This window comes from Lepidochelys olivacea, assembly GCF_965140295.1.
Source record: "Lepidochelys olivacea isolate rLepOli2 genome assembly, chromosome: 7".
Classification (NCBI taxonomy): Eukaryota; Metazoa; Chordata; order Testudines; family Cheloniidae; genus Lepidochelys; species Lepidochelys olivacea.
Genome location: NC_140417.1, coordinates 51489160 through 51506700, shown reverse-complemented (window position 1 = coordinate 51506700; position 17541 = coordinate 51489160). Strand labels below are relative to the sequence as shown.

The window sequence follows — 17541 nt, the reverse complement described above, 5'->3', positions numbered from 1 at the left end:
CCCTAATCACCTGGGACACATGGTCCTCCCAGGTCTGACTAATGGCACAAATATTATCAATGTACGCTAGGGTAAAATTCTCCATCGCCATCAGTAATTGATCCGTCTGGCACCGGTAGGTGACCGACCCTTCCTTAAGGCTGAAAGGTCGGACTTGTACAGCCCCAAAGAGGTAACAAAAGCAGGTTTCAACCTGGCATCTGGATCGAAAGGCACCTGCCAGTAGCCTTTGGTGACATCCTTGGTCATGGGTACTGAGTCCCCCCCACTTGTCTAGGCTCTCATCAGGAGTAGGTATGTGCAGGCGGCAGACATGGTGATGGCATTGAGAGTCGGATCGACCCATCTTTCCTGTGGACCGGCACAAGTGACAGGCCCCCGGGGCTGGTGGATGGCTGGATCACGCCCTAAAGTCAGTATGTCTCCGACCTCTCCCACCAGGTCCTTGGCTGTTTTCCCAGTGACCCAGAATTGGGAGCATCTTACAGGAGGGTGGACTCCTGTCTCCACCTGGTGAACAGCTAGGTTAGCGAGGCCAGGCTGGTTCCAAAGCAGCTGTTGTTACAAATCATAGACGATTAGGGTTGGAAGAGAACTCAGGAGGTGATCTAGTCCAACCCCCGATCAAAGAAGGACCAACACAACCTAAATCATCCCAGCCCGGGCTTCGTCAAGCGGGGCCTTAAAAATGTCTAAGGATGGAGATTTCACCACCTTCCTCGGTAAACCATTCCAGTGGTTCACAACCCTCCTAGTGAAATAGTGTTTCCTAATATCGAACCTAGACGTCCCCCACTGCAACTTGAGACCATTACTCCTTGTTCTGTCATCTGCCACCACTAAGAACAGCTATGATCCATCCTCTTTTGAAGGCTGCTATCAACTCCCCTCTCACTCCTCTCTTCTGCAGACTAAACAAGTCCGGTTCCCTCAGCCTCTCCTCATAAGTCATGTGCCCCAGCCCCCTAATCATTTTCGCTGCCCTCCGCTGGACTCTCTCCAATTTGTCCACATCCTTTCTGTAGTGGGGGGGGGCCCAAAACTGGACGCAATACTCCAGATGTGGCCTCACCAGTGCCTAATAGCGGGGAATAATCACTTCCCTCGGTCTGCTGGCAATGCTCCTCCTAATGCAGCCCAATATGTGGTTAGCCTTCTTGGTAACAAGGGCACACTGCTCACTCGCATCCAGCTTCTCAGCCACTGTAATCCCCAGGTCCTTTTCTGCAGAACTGCTGCTTAGCCAGACAGTCCCCAGCCTGTGGTGGTTCATGGGATTCTTACGTGCTAAGTGCTAAGTGCATTTTTCCTTGTTGAACCTCATCAAATTAATTTTGTCCCAATCCTCCAATTTGGCTAGGTTACTCTGTACCCTATCCCTAACTGCGACGTGTTCATTCACAGAGACCTCCTTCCTTGGACTGTTACCTGATGTTACAGAAATTACCTCTGAGCCTGTTTTCCCTGCCAGCTTGGGACTTCCAGAACCCTGCCTTGTTGAGCCAGACACGCTAGTCTGCTGCAACACAGACCCAGGGTCTGGGCCACACCCCCAAAGCTGCAGACTTTGAAAACAGCTCAGCAGGTTACCTGTCTCCAGCACCCACGTCCCAATAGGAGCCAAACCCCAAACAAATCCATTGTACTTGTTATAAAGCTTATACAGGGTAAATTCATAAATTGTTCACCCTCAATATCACTGATAGAGAGATATGCACAGCTGTTTGCTCCCCCAGGTATTCATCACTTACTCTGGGTTTATTAATAAACAAAAGTGATTTTATTAAATATAAAAGTAGGATTCAAGTGGTTTGAAGTAACAACAGACAGAACAAAAGAAGTCACCAAGCAAAAATAAAGCAAAAACACACAAGTCTAAGCCTAAAAGCATTAAGAAACGGATAACAGGTAATAGCTCACCCGCAGAGACATTCCAATAAACTTCTTTCACAGACTCCTTCCTAGTCTGGGCCCAATCCTTTCCCTGGTACAGTCCTAGTTAGTTCCAGCAGACATCTCAGGTGGTAAGAAGGGGTTTTCTCATGGCCGGCAGCCTCTTTTGTCCTATTCCACCCCCTTTTATAGCTTCTGCACAAGATAGGAATCCATAGGTACACACGCGCCATTCACATAGGGCCAGGGCAGAAGCCGCAGGCTTAGAGAACACTGTCCCTTGATTCCCTGCTCACCCTCAGCAGCGAGATATCACCCATAATGATCACCTCCTGTGGAAAGTGTGGAGACAGGAATGAATATCAGGCCCACCCTACAGTGCTGGCTCTCCCCAAGTGCCCAAGAGCCAAGTGTCCAGTGTACAGCAGGGTCCCGAAACAGTGATTTACCCTGTCCCTGCTGCTACTCACCATTTTGGGAGTCTTGTGGCTTATGTGTGCTTGCCTGGGGTCAACCAGATACTGACAGTTGTGTGAGTACCAGCTGTGTTTTAAAGCACTGAAAGAGTGCTGTCTATGTAGCAAACAATACTGCTTCTGTAAAATGTTGTATTTAAACTTCACACAGATGACCTTGGGAGACCAGCCTCCCTCTTTGTTATCGGCGGCAGAGCGGTTGCGAAGAATTCGAAAACGGTGAAGAAGTAAGGAGGACTTTATGCGTGAGGTTATCATCCACTCCGCTGCTGAGAAAAAGGAATTGAAGGAGTGGTGGGACAGTGAGAAGACGGAATGAAAGGAGAACGCAGCACACCAGAAAGAAGCCACGGAGGGGCTCTTAACAGTCATGGAGCGTCAAGCGGACATGCTCCAGAGGTACTAGCTCTTCAAACCGAGCAGCTCCACGCCCACCTTCCCCTGCAGCCACTGTCGGAAAACTCTTTCCCAAAGCACCACACACACACACACACACACATCGCCAACACACTCTTATCAACCTCCTGGATCCACTCTCTACCCGCAGCATTCCACTCCTCCCTCCTCAAAGTCCAGCAGTGTGGACTCCCAATACCCACTACACTCAACACTTGCCCAGGTTTGGGTATGATCCCTGGACATACACAAATCTGTAGCCGTGCTGAGACCCCCCTCCTCCTCTTGAGACCTTCCATACCCTCCATTCTCCCCCATCCTGCTCCCGACTGATGATTTTTTTCATTGGACTCTCTCTTCCGGTTGTTGTCTTTCAGTAAAAGAATTGTGTTTGTTTGAAAGCAATCTTTATTCTATTAAGTGAAAGCAAAAAGAGCACTGCAAAGTAACATAGATACAGCTATGTTAAGTTCCCTTCTTGCATCATGTGCACCAATCACCTCCTAGCATTACAAGCACTGCAATCTCGAGTATAGGTTTCAGCTTCAAATTGCTGCCTCAAAGCATCCCTGATCCTTATGGTCCCGTGCTGTGCCCTTCTAATAGCCCTGGTCTCTGGCTGTTCAAAGCTAGCCTCCAGGTGCTGAGCCTTTGCGGTTCAGCCCTGAGTGAAGCATTCACCCGTCCCTTCAAAAATATTATGTAGCGCACAGCACACGGCTATAAGCATAGGAATATGATCATCGGCCACGTCCAGCTTCCCATACACGGATTGCTGGGTCTGTTTGGAGGCTGGATACGAAAACACTGCTGACCCTATACAGAGCCTGAATCAGACCCGGTACTAGGATCATAGCCCCATAGGGTTGGGAGGGACCGCAAGGGTCACCTAGTTCTAGTCTGGGCCCTGCCAAGATGCAGGATTGACTCTGGCTGCCAAACTTTTGGGTCAGCATCAAAATCAGAACATTAAAAATTAGATTTAACACAAGCCCAGGCAGTCCAAATTCTGTGCGGTGCATTTATTACCACACCTGCTTGCACGCTACAGAGAGCTGCTAGTGAAATGTCAGTTACACGACAAATGAAAGTACTGTGCCATGGATCTGTGTGGCTCCCGGAAACAGCAGGATCTGGTTCCCCCTCTCTGGCTCTTACTAAGATGTAAGATGGCTCTTCATGCGGCCCCTACCACAAGCGCCGCCAATGGGAGCTGTAGGGACGGTGCTGGACAGGGCACATGCTGCTGCTTCCAGAGATGCTTGAGGTAAGCGCCACCCGGAGACTGCACCCCAACCTCCTCCAGTGCACCAACTCCCTGCCCCAGCCCTCATCCCCCTCCTGCACCCTGAACGCTTCATTTCTGGCACCACCCCAGAGCCCGCAGCCCCAGCCGTATCCTTCCTCCCCTCCCACACCCCAACCCCCAATTTTCTGAGCATTAATGGCCCGCCATACAATTTCCATACCGACATGTGATCCTCGGGCCAAAAAGTTTGCCCATCTCTGATCTAAACGAATATCTGACTATATAGCTGTCGTGACAACGTTGAACTGGATCTGGGCTGTACATCCAGCAGCAGTGTTCAGATTTTTTGATTCAATCGCAGGCTTTAGGGTGCTGAAAAAGGTTTCACCGTATAGTTCACCTCCTTGTTTGATGACCTTGAGAGGCCTATCCCAGGCAGCTTGCAACTTATTCTTCTTCACGGGGATGAGAAGCATCACCTGGTCCCCAGTGGCACAGGAGGGGCCCCCGCTTTTCTGCTTCCCTTAGGCCCTGACTTGGTTTCTCCTGTCCAAACCCATAAGCTCAGTGAGATTTTCCCGGAAAATCAGTACGTATTCCACCACAGATTCTCCATGGGGAGAGGGCTTCCCTTCCCCGTCGTCCCTCATCAAGTCCAAGGGTCCCCTCACTCTTCTCTCATAAAGCAACTCGAATGGGGAAAACCCTGTGGATTCCTGGGGAACTTCCCTGTATGCGAACAGCACGTAGGGTAAATACTTGTCCCACTCCTGCGGGTGCTGGGCCATAAATGTTTTCAGCATCATCTTTAGAGTCCCATTGAACCTCTCCATCAGCCCATAGGACTGAGGGTGACATGCAGTGGCCCAGGTGTGCCTGATCCCCACACTTCTCCCACAAGCACTGGAGCAGGGCTGACATGAAGTTGGACTGCTGGTCAGTAAGGACCTCCTTGGGGAACCCCACTCTGCTGAAAATGGTCAGCAGTACATCTGCCACGGTGCCTTCCTCGATAGAGGACTAGGCCACTGCATCGGGGTACCACCACCAGAATGTATTTCTTCCCAGCGCGGATTGCCTTGCTGAGGGGCCCCACTATTTCCATGATGAAAAGGCTGTATGATGGGCAAATGTCTCAGAGATGCTTTGCACTTACCCCAGGCCTTCCCCACCCTCTGGCAGGAGTCACAGGACCTGCAATACTGTTGGACAGCGTCCAAGACCCGAGCCAGTAAAAGTTCTGCAGCAGCCGCTGCCTGGCGTGCTAGCTGCCCTGATGCCTCAAAAGGGGAACATCATGGGCCAGACTGGGGAATCACAAACTGACTCCTGGCTTTACAAGGTTCAGTCTGCCCCCAAACCAGCCCATTCCCTTCTCTCACAGGAAGCTCTCCCAGCTGTCCTCCCCAGGGGTCCGGCACCACTGTGGCCAGCAAAGGCCCTCAGCTTCTTTAAGGAGGGATCCGCCTACAGCTCAATCTGGAATTCCGCTGCTGGGTTTGGGGCCACAGCCCTGGCTGGCTATGCATTGGTTTCCCCATCTTGGGACAGAGGCTCAGGCCCAGCCCTTTTGAACCCTACCCTTGGTGCTTTGCTCCCCACATTGGGAGGTTTCGCACTGCTGGCTCAGGACAGGGTGTCCCTCACTGGCTCTGACTCTGGGGAAGGATCAGGGTGCTCTGAGTGCCACCCGGCCAGTCCCCCAAGTCAAGACCCATTAGTTCCTCCAGGAGTAGCTTATCATGCACCCCAAACTCTTTGGGGGCCCTCCTTAGGCACCCCCCCCGTTCAGATGCATCTTTGCTACAGGAATCTTGTCGAGGGGCCTGAACACACCTCTCAGGGTCAGCTATGCATCAGGCACTCGCTGGTCTGGGTCTACCGCCTCTGGCCTGGCCAGTGTCACCTCTCTGCCTGTGTCCCAGAACCCCTGGACGCTCCTTCCGCCCACCTCAATGGGGATGAGCTCGCGATTTTTCCATGAGGCATGTTTCATTCTCACCCAGGGGATTGAGTACAGGTGCTCTGGAACTGGAGCCCCACCTTCCCCTGCTCCTCTGCACTGGCGTTCTCCTCTCCCTGACTCTGCCATGTTGACTGCGGCCCCCTGGACTGGTGGTGCCCCCTCTCGGTGGGCTTCCGCCCAGTTGACACTCTGAGGATTCTGCTTGGCCTGCAGTTCCTTCATCTTCAGGCATTGCGCCACTTTGTGTCTTTTTCGGCCACAGTAATTACATTTCAGGTCCCTCAAGTCCCACGAGTGGGGGGGTTGGCCCGCTCTGGCTCATGGGCACCCCTGAGTTGGGCTTCTTGGACTCGCAACTTTGAGAGGTCTCTGGGTGACCCACCCTTCTGACTCCCCGATATCGGTCTCCTTCGCGCCCCCCCCCCATCTGCTGTCCACAAACTCATCCGCTAGTGCCCAGTGCTTTGGGTCCACTAACCACATCTTAAGGTCTGGAGAAGAGATGTCATACAGCTGCTTCAATCCCTCGGAGGTAGTGGCCCCTGTACCCTTCCCCCACTTGCGGAGATATTCCCACAGCAGGTTGGTGACCTCCTTGTAAGTGACACTTGGGGTCTTGCGTACACCCCCGAATCGTACACCTTGGGGATCAGTTCAAACTTCAGTAGCAAAGCCTGTTTGAACAGGTCATAGTTCCCCATCTCAATACCATCCATTTAGCTCAATCCCTCCTTGGCCTTGGAACCCAGCAGGGGGCGGTTACACAGCGGAGCCTGTCTGCAGGGTCAATCTGGATCAGATCACAAGCCTTGAAGGATGTGAAGGACGTGAAGTAGGCATTAATATCCCCCCTCCTTAAACTGGGGTGACAATTTGGTGTCTAGATTCTCTGCAGAACTGGCATCTTGGGTCCTTCTTCATTTACTCCCCTGGCAGGCCCTCTGCCCACCAGTCTCTGCTCCTCCAGTTCCAGCTCCTTCGCTTTCAGCTCCTTCGCTTTCTGATTGGGGCGCCCCGCACCGCGCCCCCCCCCGCTGACTGGGGAATTGGGTTGATAGACTCCCGGCTGCTACTTGTCACCATGCAAGGCACTAAATTTAGCCGTATGGAGTGGAAATCCATCAACTTGAACAAAAAAAATTGCACAGATACAGACAGACATCATCTTTCTCCCCAAGTGCAAACAGATGGACATCATACCAAACGGACTGAAGGTAAAAAATCCGTTGCAATCGACTTACTACACTGACTACGGTGAGAGACTGTGCCACACACTCTCAAAGAAACTGAGGAACCTATCTGATCAGCATCCTGTACAGCAAACAGAAGATCAAGAATGAGCTCTCAAAACTAGAAACTCTCATACAAAACCAACCTTGCACACAAAATTCCACGTGGCTGGACTTTACAAAAACGAGACAAGCCATTTACAACGCACAATTCACTTCTCTACAGAGGAAAAAGGACAGTAAACTATCTAAACTCCTACATGCTACAACAGTGGTTCCCTCAACTCACTTAACAATATCATTAATCGATCCAACCACACACTTAGCTCGGCAGAAGAGTCGGTCCTATCTCTTTCTGCCCCACCACTCCCAAGAACATGATACAGTTCTGCGGTGATCAGGAAGCCTACTTTCATGGTCTCAGACTAAGGAATATTTTCAACGCACCACTGAACAGTGCACTGACCGACAGAAACCCTCCTACGGGGTGGATTCCGCCTGATGGTGGATATGACAGACTGGACTTCTACATAGTGTGCTTCCGCAGACGTGCACAGGCTGAAATTGTGAGCCACCCCTGTACTAGAGCCTGTGCTGCAGGGAGCGGGGCAGGGCTTAGCAGTGCCTTATCTGAAAGTGTTGTCTGTGATGTCCTGTCCCTGGAAATGGTCAGGGGCTCTGTCCTTCCCCCACCCTCCCAGGAAAGCCCCAGTGTCCTGTTAGTTTTTGTTTTGTAGCAGAATAATAAAGGGACACTTCAGACAGCAGTGGGTCCATGCACTCCAACCGTGGTTTCTGCCTGTCGGTGTGTCCGTCTGCTCCCCCCACGGCTATCTGTTTCTTTGACTCTGGGAGCCAGTCTTACCCTGCTCTGCTGTGAGACCCCACCCCCCACCCCACCCCTGGGCTGTTCACACACAGCCTCTGGCATGTAAGCTGCTCCAAGCTAGTTGCAATTGAATGATACTAGCCAATATCTCCGGTCCCAGACATAACCCTGGGAACTTCCGTCTTGCAGTGTCCAGTTATGGCCGCTGGACACTGCAAGCTTATATGAGTTCATCAAGTTAACAAAGAAATTGATATGTACCAGGCTTGTTATGCCAAGGGGAGTCTCTGCTACAAATGCACTGCTTCAGGTAGAATAAACAAATGTATTAACTATAAAGCTAGATCTAAAGTGATTTTAAGTCGAGGCATAACAAGTCAGAGTGGTTACGAAAATAAAATAAAATATAAGCACAGTCTAAACTCTCAACCCTTTAGATTGGGCAGCAACTAGATTAAGCAGTTTTTCTCACCCTACTGGATATTGCAGTCCTTAATATACAGATTTGTTCCTTAAACCTGGGCCAAACGCCTGTGTTGGAGTCTTGTGTTCTTCTCAGTGTCCTGCCTGGTTGCTTGCAGAAGAGGTGGGGCAGGAGAAGGGCCCAGTATGTGTCCATTCTCCCTGTTTTACACTCTCAGTCCATGTGCTTGTAGAACAAATGGAATGTCTCTCCAAGCAAGGTTGAGCAATTCCCCTGGTGGGGCCTCATGCAGGTGACTCATTGCATTGTAGCTCCCTTGCTTCTCACCCCCTCCCTCCCATGTTTGCACTGCGAAATGAAAGTTGGCGCCTGTGCGATGCTGGTAAACCCAGACTTTGACAAGCCCTTTATGGTGTTCACCGATGCCTCGTACACAGCGCTGGGTGCACGTGCTAATGCAGGTTGATGGAACGCGGGAGAGACACTCCATCATGTACCTGTACAGGAAGCTGCTGCCCTCGGAGCAGACTTATCCAGCAATAGAAAGGGAATGTCTGGCCATGGTGTGGTCCCTTACAAATCTGCAGCCGTATCTGTTTGGGCGCCGCTTCACCGTGTACACTAACCATTCACCCCTGAGGTGGCTACACTAGATGAAACGGGCCAATGCCAAGCTCCTGAGGTGGGGTCTCCAGCTTCAGGATTATGACATGGAGGTGGTCCACGTTAAGGGGAGTGCCAAGATTGTAGCCGATGCTTTGTCCCAGAAATGCGGGACAGAACTTACGCAGGCCACTGGCCAAAGTGCCCCACCCAGTTCCGGTCTCTGAGGAGGAAGAGCTGTGACAAAGTGGGGTTTTATTCATCTTGTTTTGTTGCGTATGAGTTGGGCGTGTGATTTTTACTGAGGACCTCAGGGCAGGTGAGGCTACCCAGCCGTTTGCACCTATGTGACCCGGTGACACATTTTCCCTGGGAAGCAAGACAAAGAGACGGAGAAGGGGCAACAGGGGGGTGTTGGAAGCTGGCAGTCTGCATTAGGAGACTGGAAGAGGGCTAGTGCAGCGCGTCTGGCCCAGGACTTGAAAGATAGACTTGGCTGAAAGTCGCTGATTTCTGTGCTAACAAGTTCTGTCCTACGCTGTGTTACTGTCCACTAATAAACCTTCTGTTTTATTGGCTGACTGAGAGTCATGCCTGACTGCGGAGTTGAGGTGCAGGACCCTCTGGCTTCCCCAGGAACCCCACCCGGGCAGACTCACTGTGGGAAGTGCACGGTGTGGATGGGGATGCTGAATGCTCCAAGGTCAGACCCAGGAAAGGTGAAGATGTTTAAGCTTCTTGCCTGGAGACAGTATGCTCTGAGAGAGGAGGCATGCTCCCCCAGAGTCTTGGCTGGCGTCAGACGGAGTAGTTCCAGAGCATCGCCCCGGTGATTCCATGACACACCGGCAGACGTGACTCTCAGCCAAGCTGGTAAAAACAGAAGGTTTATTAGTCGACAGGAACGCAGCGCAGGACAGAACTTCTTAGCACTTCTTAGCTTCTCCCCCTGAGCCCCAAGCCAGCCGAGACTCGCTTCGAACTGCCTGGCCCCTGCCCTACCTGTTGCTCCTCCTCTGGCCTTTCTCTCGCTTCCCAGGCCAAGAGTATCCTCGTCGCATCCCCCTCCTGGGTCTCAACTTACAAAGGGGTGTCCATAACTTCCATACAGAAAGCTGGAGCATCTCCAAAAATTGCACACGTTTATTCCCACCACCTAGACATTGGTGCAATACACAGGGAAAGTTAGGGACACACAGCATTCATGTCAAACAGTAAGCCTCATATACAACATAAGAAGGGGAAATCCCACCACATGTCTCCCCTCTTCCCCTCTTCGAGACCTAACTGAGCGGGTTCACTTTAGCCAGTGACCTGGGGAAGTTCAGGTCTCCCTCTCCGGCACAAAGCATCAGCCTTTAAAACACTTTCACTCCCTTTAACCACTATGGACCACCTCCATAGCGTAATCCTTTAATGACAGACTCCACTTCAGGAGCTTGGCATTGGCCCCTCTCATCTGACGCAGCCATGGCAGGGCGAGTAGTCTGTGCACACAGTGAAGCGCTGCCCAAATAGATCCGGCTGCAGCCTTGTAAGAGCCCACTCCATGGCCAGGCATTCCTTCTCTATGGCTGCATAGCCCTGCTCCCAGGGCAGCAGCTTCCTGCTCAGGTACATGATGTGGTGTTTCGCCCCCTTTGCATGGGCCTGCCTCGGCACCGTGCCCAGTCCTGTGTCTGGGGCATCGGTGAACACCATAAAGGACTTGTCAAAGTCTGGGTTTCCCAGCACCGGGCCCTTGACCAGATCCTCCTTCAGTGTGCAGAGAGCCCTCTGGCACTGCTCCGATCAGACCAGCTTGTCTAGCTTACCCTTCTTGGGAGCTGACACAGAGCTAAAGTGGGGCACAAGCCTCTGGTAGTGCCCCGCCATCCCAATAAAGCCCTGGGTCTGTTTCATAGTCTGGAGAGCAGGCCAATCTCTGGTCGCCCCGACATTGGCTGGCTCTGGCTTTAGGCAGCCGCTCTCTACCTTGTGGCTCAGGTACGACACCTCTGCCATCCCCACCTTGCACTTCCTAGCTTTTACAGTCGGCCCTGAATCCTGGAGGTAACTCAGCCCCCTAATCACCTGGGACACATGGTCCTCCCAGGTCTGACTAATGGCACAAATATTATCAATGTACGCTAGGGTAAAATTCTCCATCACCATCAGTAATTGATCCGTCTGGCACCGGTAGGTGACCGACCCTTCCTTAAGGCTGAAAGGTCGGACTTGTACAGCCCCAAAGAGGTAACAAAAGCAGGTTTCAACCTGGCATCTGGATCGAAAGGCACCTGCCAGTAGCCTTTGGTGACATCCTTGGTCATGGGTACTGAGTCCCCCCCACTTGTCTAGGCTCTCATCAGGAGTAGGTATGTGCAGGCGGCAGACATGGTGATGGCATTGAGAGTCGGATCGACCCATCTTTCCTGTGGACCGGCACAAGTGACAGGCCCCCGGGGCTGGTGGATGGCTGGATCACGCCCTAAAGTCAGAATGTCTCCGACCTCTCCCACCAGGTCCTTGGCTGTTTTCCCAGTGACCCAGAATTGGGAGCATCTTACAGGAGGGTGGACTCCTGTCTCCACCTGGTGAACAGCTAGGTTAGTGAGGCCAGGCTGGTTCCAAAGCAGCTGTTGTTACAAATCATAGACGATTAGGGTTGGAAGAGAACTCAGGAGGTGATCTAGTCCAACCCCCGATCAAAGAAGGACCAACACAACCTAAATCATCCCAGCCCGGGCTTCGTCAAGCGGGGCCTTAAAAATGTCTAAGGATGGAGATTTCACCACCTTCCTCGGTAAACCATTCCAGTGGTTCACAACCCTCCTAGTGAAATAGTGTTTCCTAATATCGAACCTAGACGTCCCCCACTGCAACTTGAGACCATTACTCCTTGTTCTGTCATCTGCCACCACTAAGAACAGCTATGATCCATCCTCTTTTGAAGGCTGCTATCAACTCCCCTCTCCTGCAGACTAAACAAGTCCGGTTCCCTCAGCCTCTCCTCATAAGTCATGTGCCCCAGCCCCCTAATCATTTTCGCTGCCCTCCGCTGGACTCTCTCCAATTTGTCCACATCCTTTCTGTAGTGGGGGGGGGCCCAAAACTGGACGCAATACTCCAGATGTGGCCTCACCAGTGCCTAATAGCGGGGAATATAAGCCCTCGGTCTGCTGGCAATGCTCCTCCTAATGCAGCCCAATATGTGGTTAGCCTTCTTGGTAACAAGGGCACACTGCTCACTCGCATCCAGCTTCTCAGCCACTGTAATCCCCAGGTCCTTTTCTGCAGAACTGCTGCTTAGCCAGACAGTCCCCAGCCTGTGGTGGTTCATGGGATTCTTACGTGCTAAGTGCTAAGTGCATTTTTCCTTGTTGAACCTCATCAAATTAATTTTGTCCCAATCCTCCAATTTGGCTAGGTTACTCTGTACCCTATCCCTAACTGTGACGTGTTCATTCACAGAGACCTCCTTCCTTGGACTGTTACCTGATGTTACAGAAATTACCTCTGAGCCTGTTTTCCCTGCCAGCTTGGGACTTCCAGAACCCTGCCTTGTTGAGCCAGACACGCTAGTCTGCTGCAACACAGACCCAGGGTCTGGGCCACACCCCCAAAGCTGCAGACTTTGAAAACAGCTCAGCAGGTTACCTGTCTCCAGCACCCACGTCCCAATAGGAGCCAAACCCCAAACAAATCCATTGTACTTGTTATAAAGCTTATACAGGGTAAATTCATAAATTGTTCACCCTCAATATCACTGATAGAGAGATATGCACAGCTGTTTGCTCCCCCAGGTATTCATCACTTACTCTGGGTTTATTAATAAACAAAAGTGATTTTATTAAATATAAAAGTAGGATTCAAGTGGTTTGAAGTAACAACAGACAGAACAAAAGAAGTCACCAAGCAAAAATAAAGCAAAAACACACAAGTCTAAGCCTAAAAGCATTAAGAAACGGATAACAGGTAATAGCTCACCCGCAGAGACATTCCAATAAACTTCTTTCACAGACTCCTTCCTAGTCTGGGCCCAATCCTTTCCCTGGTACAGTCCTAGTTAGTTCCAGCAGACATCTCAGGTGGTAAGAAGGGGTTTTCTCATGGCCGGCAGCCTCTTTTGTCCTATTCCACCCCCTTTTATAGCTTCTGCACAAGATAGGAATCCATAGGTACACACGCGCCATTCACATAGGGCCAGGGCAGAAGCCGCAGGCTTAGAGAACACTGTCCCTTGATTCCCTGCTCACCCTCAGCAGCGAGATATCACCCATAATGATCACCTCCTGTGGAAAGTGTGGAGACAGGAATGAATATCAGGCCCACCCTACAGTGCTGGCTCTCCCCAAGTGCCCAAGAGCCAAGTGTCCAGTGTACAGCAGGGTCCCGAAACAGTGATTTACCCTGTCCCTGCTGCTACTCACCATTTTGGGAGTCTTGTGGCTTATGTGTGCTTGCCTGGGGTCAACCAGATACTGACAGTTGTGTGAGTACCAGCTGTGTTTTAAAGCACTGAAAGAGTGCTGTCTATGTAGCAAACAATACTGCTTCTGTAAAATGTTGTATTTAAACTTCACACAGATGACCTTGGGAGACCAGCCTCCCTCTTTGTTATCGGCGGCAGAGCGGTTGCGAAGAATTCGAAAACGGTGAAGAAGTAAGGAGGACTTTATGCGTGAGGTTATCATCCACTCCGCTGCTGAGAAAAAGGAATTGAAGGAGTGGTGGGACAGTGAGAAGACGGAATGAAAGGAGAACGCAGCACACCAGAAAGAAGCCACGGAGGGGCTCTTAACAGTCATGGAGCGTCAAGCGGACATGCTCCAGAGGTACTAGCTCTTCAAACCGAGCAGCTCCACGCCCACCTTCCCCTGCAGCCACTGTCGGAAAACTCTTTCCCAAAGCACCACACACACACACACACACATCGCCAACACACTCTTATCAACCTCCTGGATCCACTCTCTACCCGCAGCATTCCACTCCTCCCTCCTCAAAGTCCAGCAGTGTGGACTCCCAATACCCACTACACTCAACACTTGCCCAGGTTTGGGTATGATCCCTGGACATACACAAATCTGTAGCCGTGCTGAGACCCCCCTCCTCCTCTTGAGACCTTCCATACCCTCCATTCTCCCCCATCCTGCTCCCGACTGATGATTTTTTTCATTGGACTCTCTCTTCCGGTTGTTGTCTTTCAGTAAAAGAATTGTGTTTGTTTGAAAGCAATCTTTATTCTATTAAGTGAAAGCAAAAAGAGCACTGCAAAGTAACATAGATACAGCTATGTTAAGTTCCCTTCTTGCATCATGTGCACCAATCACCTCCTAGCATTACAAGCACTGCAATCTCGAGTATAGGTTTCAGCTTCAAATTGCTGCCTCAAAGCATCCCTGATCCTTATGGTCCCGTGCTGTGCCCTTCTAATAGCCCTGGTCTCTGGCTGTTCAAAGCTAGCCTCCAGGTGCTGAGCCTTTGCGGTTCAGCCCTGAGTGAAGCATTCACCCGTCCCTTCAAAAATATTATGTAGCGCACAGCACACGGCTATAAGCATAGGAATATGATCATCGGCCACGTCCAGCTTCCCATACACGGATTGCTGGGTCTGTTTGGAGGCTGGATCAGAAAACACTGCTGACCCTATACAGAGCCTGAATCAGACCCGGTACTAGGATCATAGCCCCATAGGGTTGGGAGGGACCGCAAGGGTCACCTAGTTCTAGTCTGGGCCCTGCCAAGATGCAGGATTGACTCTGGCTGCCAAACTTTTGGGTCAGCATCAAAATCAGAACATTAAAAATTAGATTTAACACAAGCCCAGGCAGTCCAAATTCTGTGCGGTGCATTTATTACCACACCTGCTTGCACACTACAGAGAGCTGCTAGTGAAATGTCAGTTACACGACAAATGAAAGTACTGTGCCATGGATCTGTGTGGCTCCCGGAAACAGCAGGATCTGGTTCCCCCTCTCTGGCTCTTACTAAGATGTAAGATGGCTCTTCATGCGGCCCCTACCACAAGCGCCGCCAATGGGAGCTGTAGGGACGGTGCTGGACAGGGCACATGCTGCTGCTTCCAGAGATGCTTGAGGTAAGCGCCACCCGGAGACTGCACCCCAACCTCCTCCAGTGCACCAACTCCCTGCCCCAGCCCTCATCCCCCTCCTGCACCCTGAACGCTTCATTTCTGGCACCACCCCAGAGCCCGCAGCCCCAGCCGTATCCTTCCTCCCCTCCCACACCCCAACCCCCAATTTTCTGAGCATTAATGGCCCGCCATACAATTTCCATACCGACATGTGATCCTCGGGCCAAAAAGTTTGCCCATCTCTGATCTAAACGAATATCTGACTATATAGCTGTCGTGACAACGTTGAACTGGATCTGGGCTGTACATCCAGCAGCAGTGTTCAGATTTTTTGATTCAATCGCAGGCTTTAGGGTGCTGAAAAAGGTTTCACCGTATAGTTCACCTCCTTGTTTGATGACCTTGAGAGGCCTATCCCAGGCAGCTTGCAACTTATTCTTCTTCACGGGGATGAGAAGCATCACCTGGTCCCCAGTGGCACAGGAGGGGCCCCCGCTTTTCTGCTTCCCTTAGGCCCTGACTTGGTTTCTCCTGTCCAAACCCATAAGCTCAGTGAGATTTTCCCGGAAAATCAGTACGTATTCCACCACAGATTCTCCATGGGGAGAGGGCTTCCCTTCCCCGTCGTCCCTCATCAAGTCCAAGGGTCCCCTCACTCTTCTCTCATAAAGCAACTCGAATGGGGAAAACCCTGTGGATTCCTGGGGAACTTCCCTGTATGCGAACAGCACGTAGGGTAAATACTTGTCCCACTCCTGCGGGTGCTGGGCCATAAATGTTTTCAGCATCATCTTTAGAGTCCCATTGAACCTCTCCATCAGCCCATAGGACTGAGGGTGACATGCAGTGGCCCAGGTGTGCCTGATCCCCACACTTCTCCCACAAGCACTGGAGCAGGGCTGACATGAAGTTGGACTGCTGGTCAGTAAGGACCTCCTTGGGGAACCCCACTCTGCTGAAAATGGTCAGCAGTACATCTGCCACGGTGCCTTCCTCGATAGAGGACTAGGCCACTGCATCGGGGTACCACCACCAGAATGTATTTCTTCCCAGCGCGGATTGCCTTGCTGAGGGGCCCCACTATTTCCATGATGAAAAGGCTGTATGATGGGCAAATGTCTCAGAGATGCTTTGCACTTACCCCAGGCCTTCCCCACCCTCTGGCAGGAGTCACAGGACCTGCAATACTGTTGGACAGCGTCCAAGACCCGAGCCAGTAAAAGTTCTGCAGCAGCCGCTGCCTGGCGTGCTAGCTGCCCTGATGCCTCAAAAGGGGAACATCATGGGCCAGACTGGGGAATCACAAACTGACTCCTGGCTTTACAAGGTTCAGTCTGCCCCCAAACCAGCCCATTCCCTTCTCTCACAGGAAGCTCTCCCAGCTGTCCTCCCCAGGGGTCCGGCACCACTGTGGCCAGCAAAGGCCCTCAGCTTCTTTAAGGAGGGATCCGCCTACAGCTCAATCTGGAATTCCGCTGCTGGGTTTGGGGCCACAGCCCTGGCTGGCTATGCATTGGTTTCCCCATCTTGGGACAGAGGCTCAGGCCCAGCCCTTTTGAACCCTACCCTTGGTGCTTTGCTCCCCACATTGGGAGGTTTCGCACTGCTGGCTCAGGACAGGGTGTCCCTCACTGGCTCTGACTCTGGGGAAGGATCAGGGTGCTCTGAGTGCCACCCGGCCAGTCCCCCAAGTCAAGACCCATTAGTTCCTCCAGGAGTAGCTTATCATGCACCCCAAACTCTTTGGGGGCCCTCCTTAGGCACCCCCCCCGTTCAGATGCATCTTTGCTACAGGAATCTTGTCGAGGGGCCTGAACACACCTCTCAGGGTCAGCTATGCATCAGGCACTCGCTGGTCTGGGTCTACCGCCTCTGGCCTGGCCAGTGTCACCTCTCTGCCTGTGTCCCAGAACCCCTGGACGCTCCTTCCGCCCACCTCAATGGGGATGAGCTCGCGATTTTTCCATGAGGCATGTTTCATTCTCACCCAGGGGATTGAGTACAGGTGCTCTGGAACTGGAGCCCCACCTTCCCCTGCTCCTCTGCACTGGCGTTCTCCTCTCCCTGACTCTGCCATGTTGACTGCGGCCCCCTGGACTGGTGGTGCCCCCTCTCGGTGGGCTTCCGCCCAGTTGACACTCTGAGGATTCTGCTTGGCCTGCAGTTCCTTCATCTTCAGGCATTGCGCCACTTTGTGTCTTTTTCGGCCACAGTAATTACATTTCAGGTCCCTCAAGTCCCACGAGTGGGGGGGTTGGCCCGCTCTGGCTCATGGGCACCCCTGAGTTGGGCTTCTTGGACTCGCAACTTTGAGAGGTCTCTGGGTGACCCACCCTTCTGACTCCCCGATATCGGTCTCCTTCGCGCCCCCCCCCCCATCTGCTGTCCACAAACTCATCC

At 52.0% G+C, this 17541-nt stretch overlaps 1 protein-coding gene across 11 annotated transcripts in view; it reads right to left on the bottom strand.

Annotated features, from left to right (window-relative positions):
- The window catches only part of IP6K1 (inositol hexakisphosphate kinase 1), a 228250-nt gene that overhangs the window by 192793 nt on the left and 17916 nt on the right, over positions 1–17541 (bottom strand). For 5 of the 11 annotated variants that reach the window (XM_084634290.1, XM_084634292.1, XM_084634316.1 and 2 more), the window contains one exon: positions 9725–9935. The gene's annotated coding sequence lies outside the window, so the exon portion shown is untranslated. Of the gene's footprint in view, positions 1–1920; positions 4118–9724; positions 9936–10067; positions 10222–13034; positions 15230–17541 lie in introns of those variants that run through there. The other 6 variants (XM_084634320.1, XM_084634308.1, XM_084634296.1 and 3 more) reach the window with 6 other exon arrangements.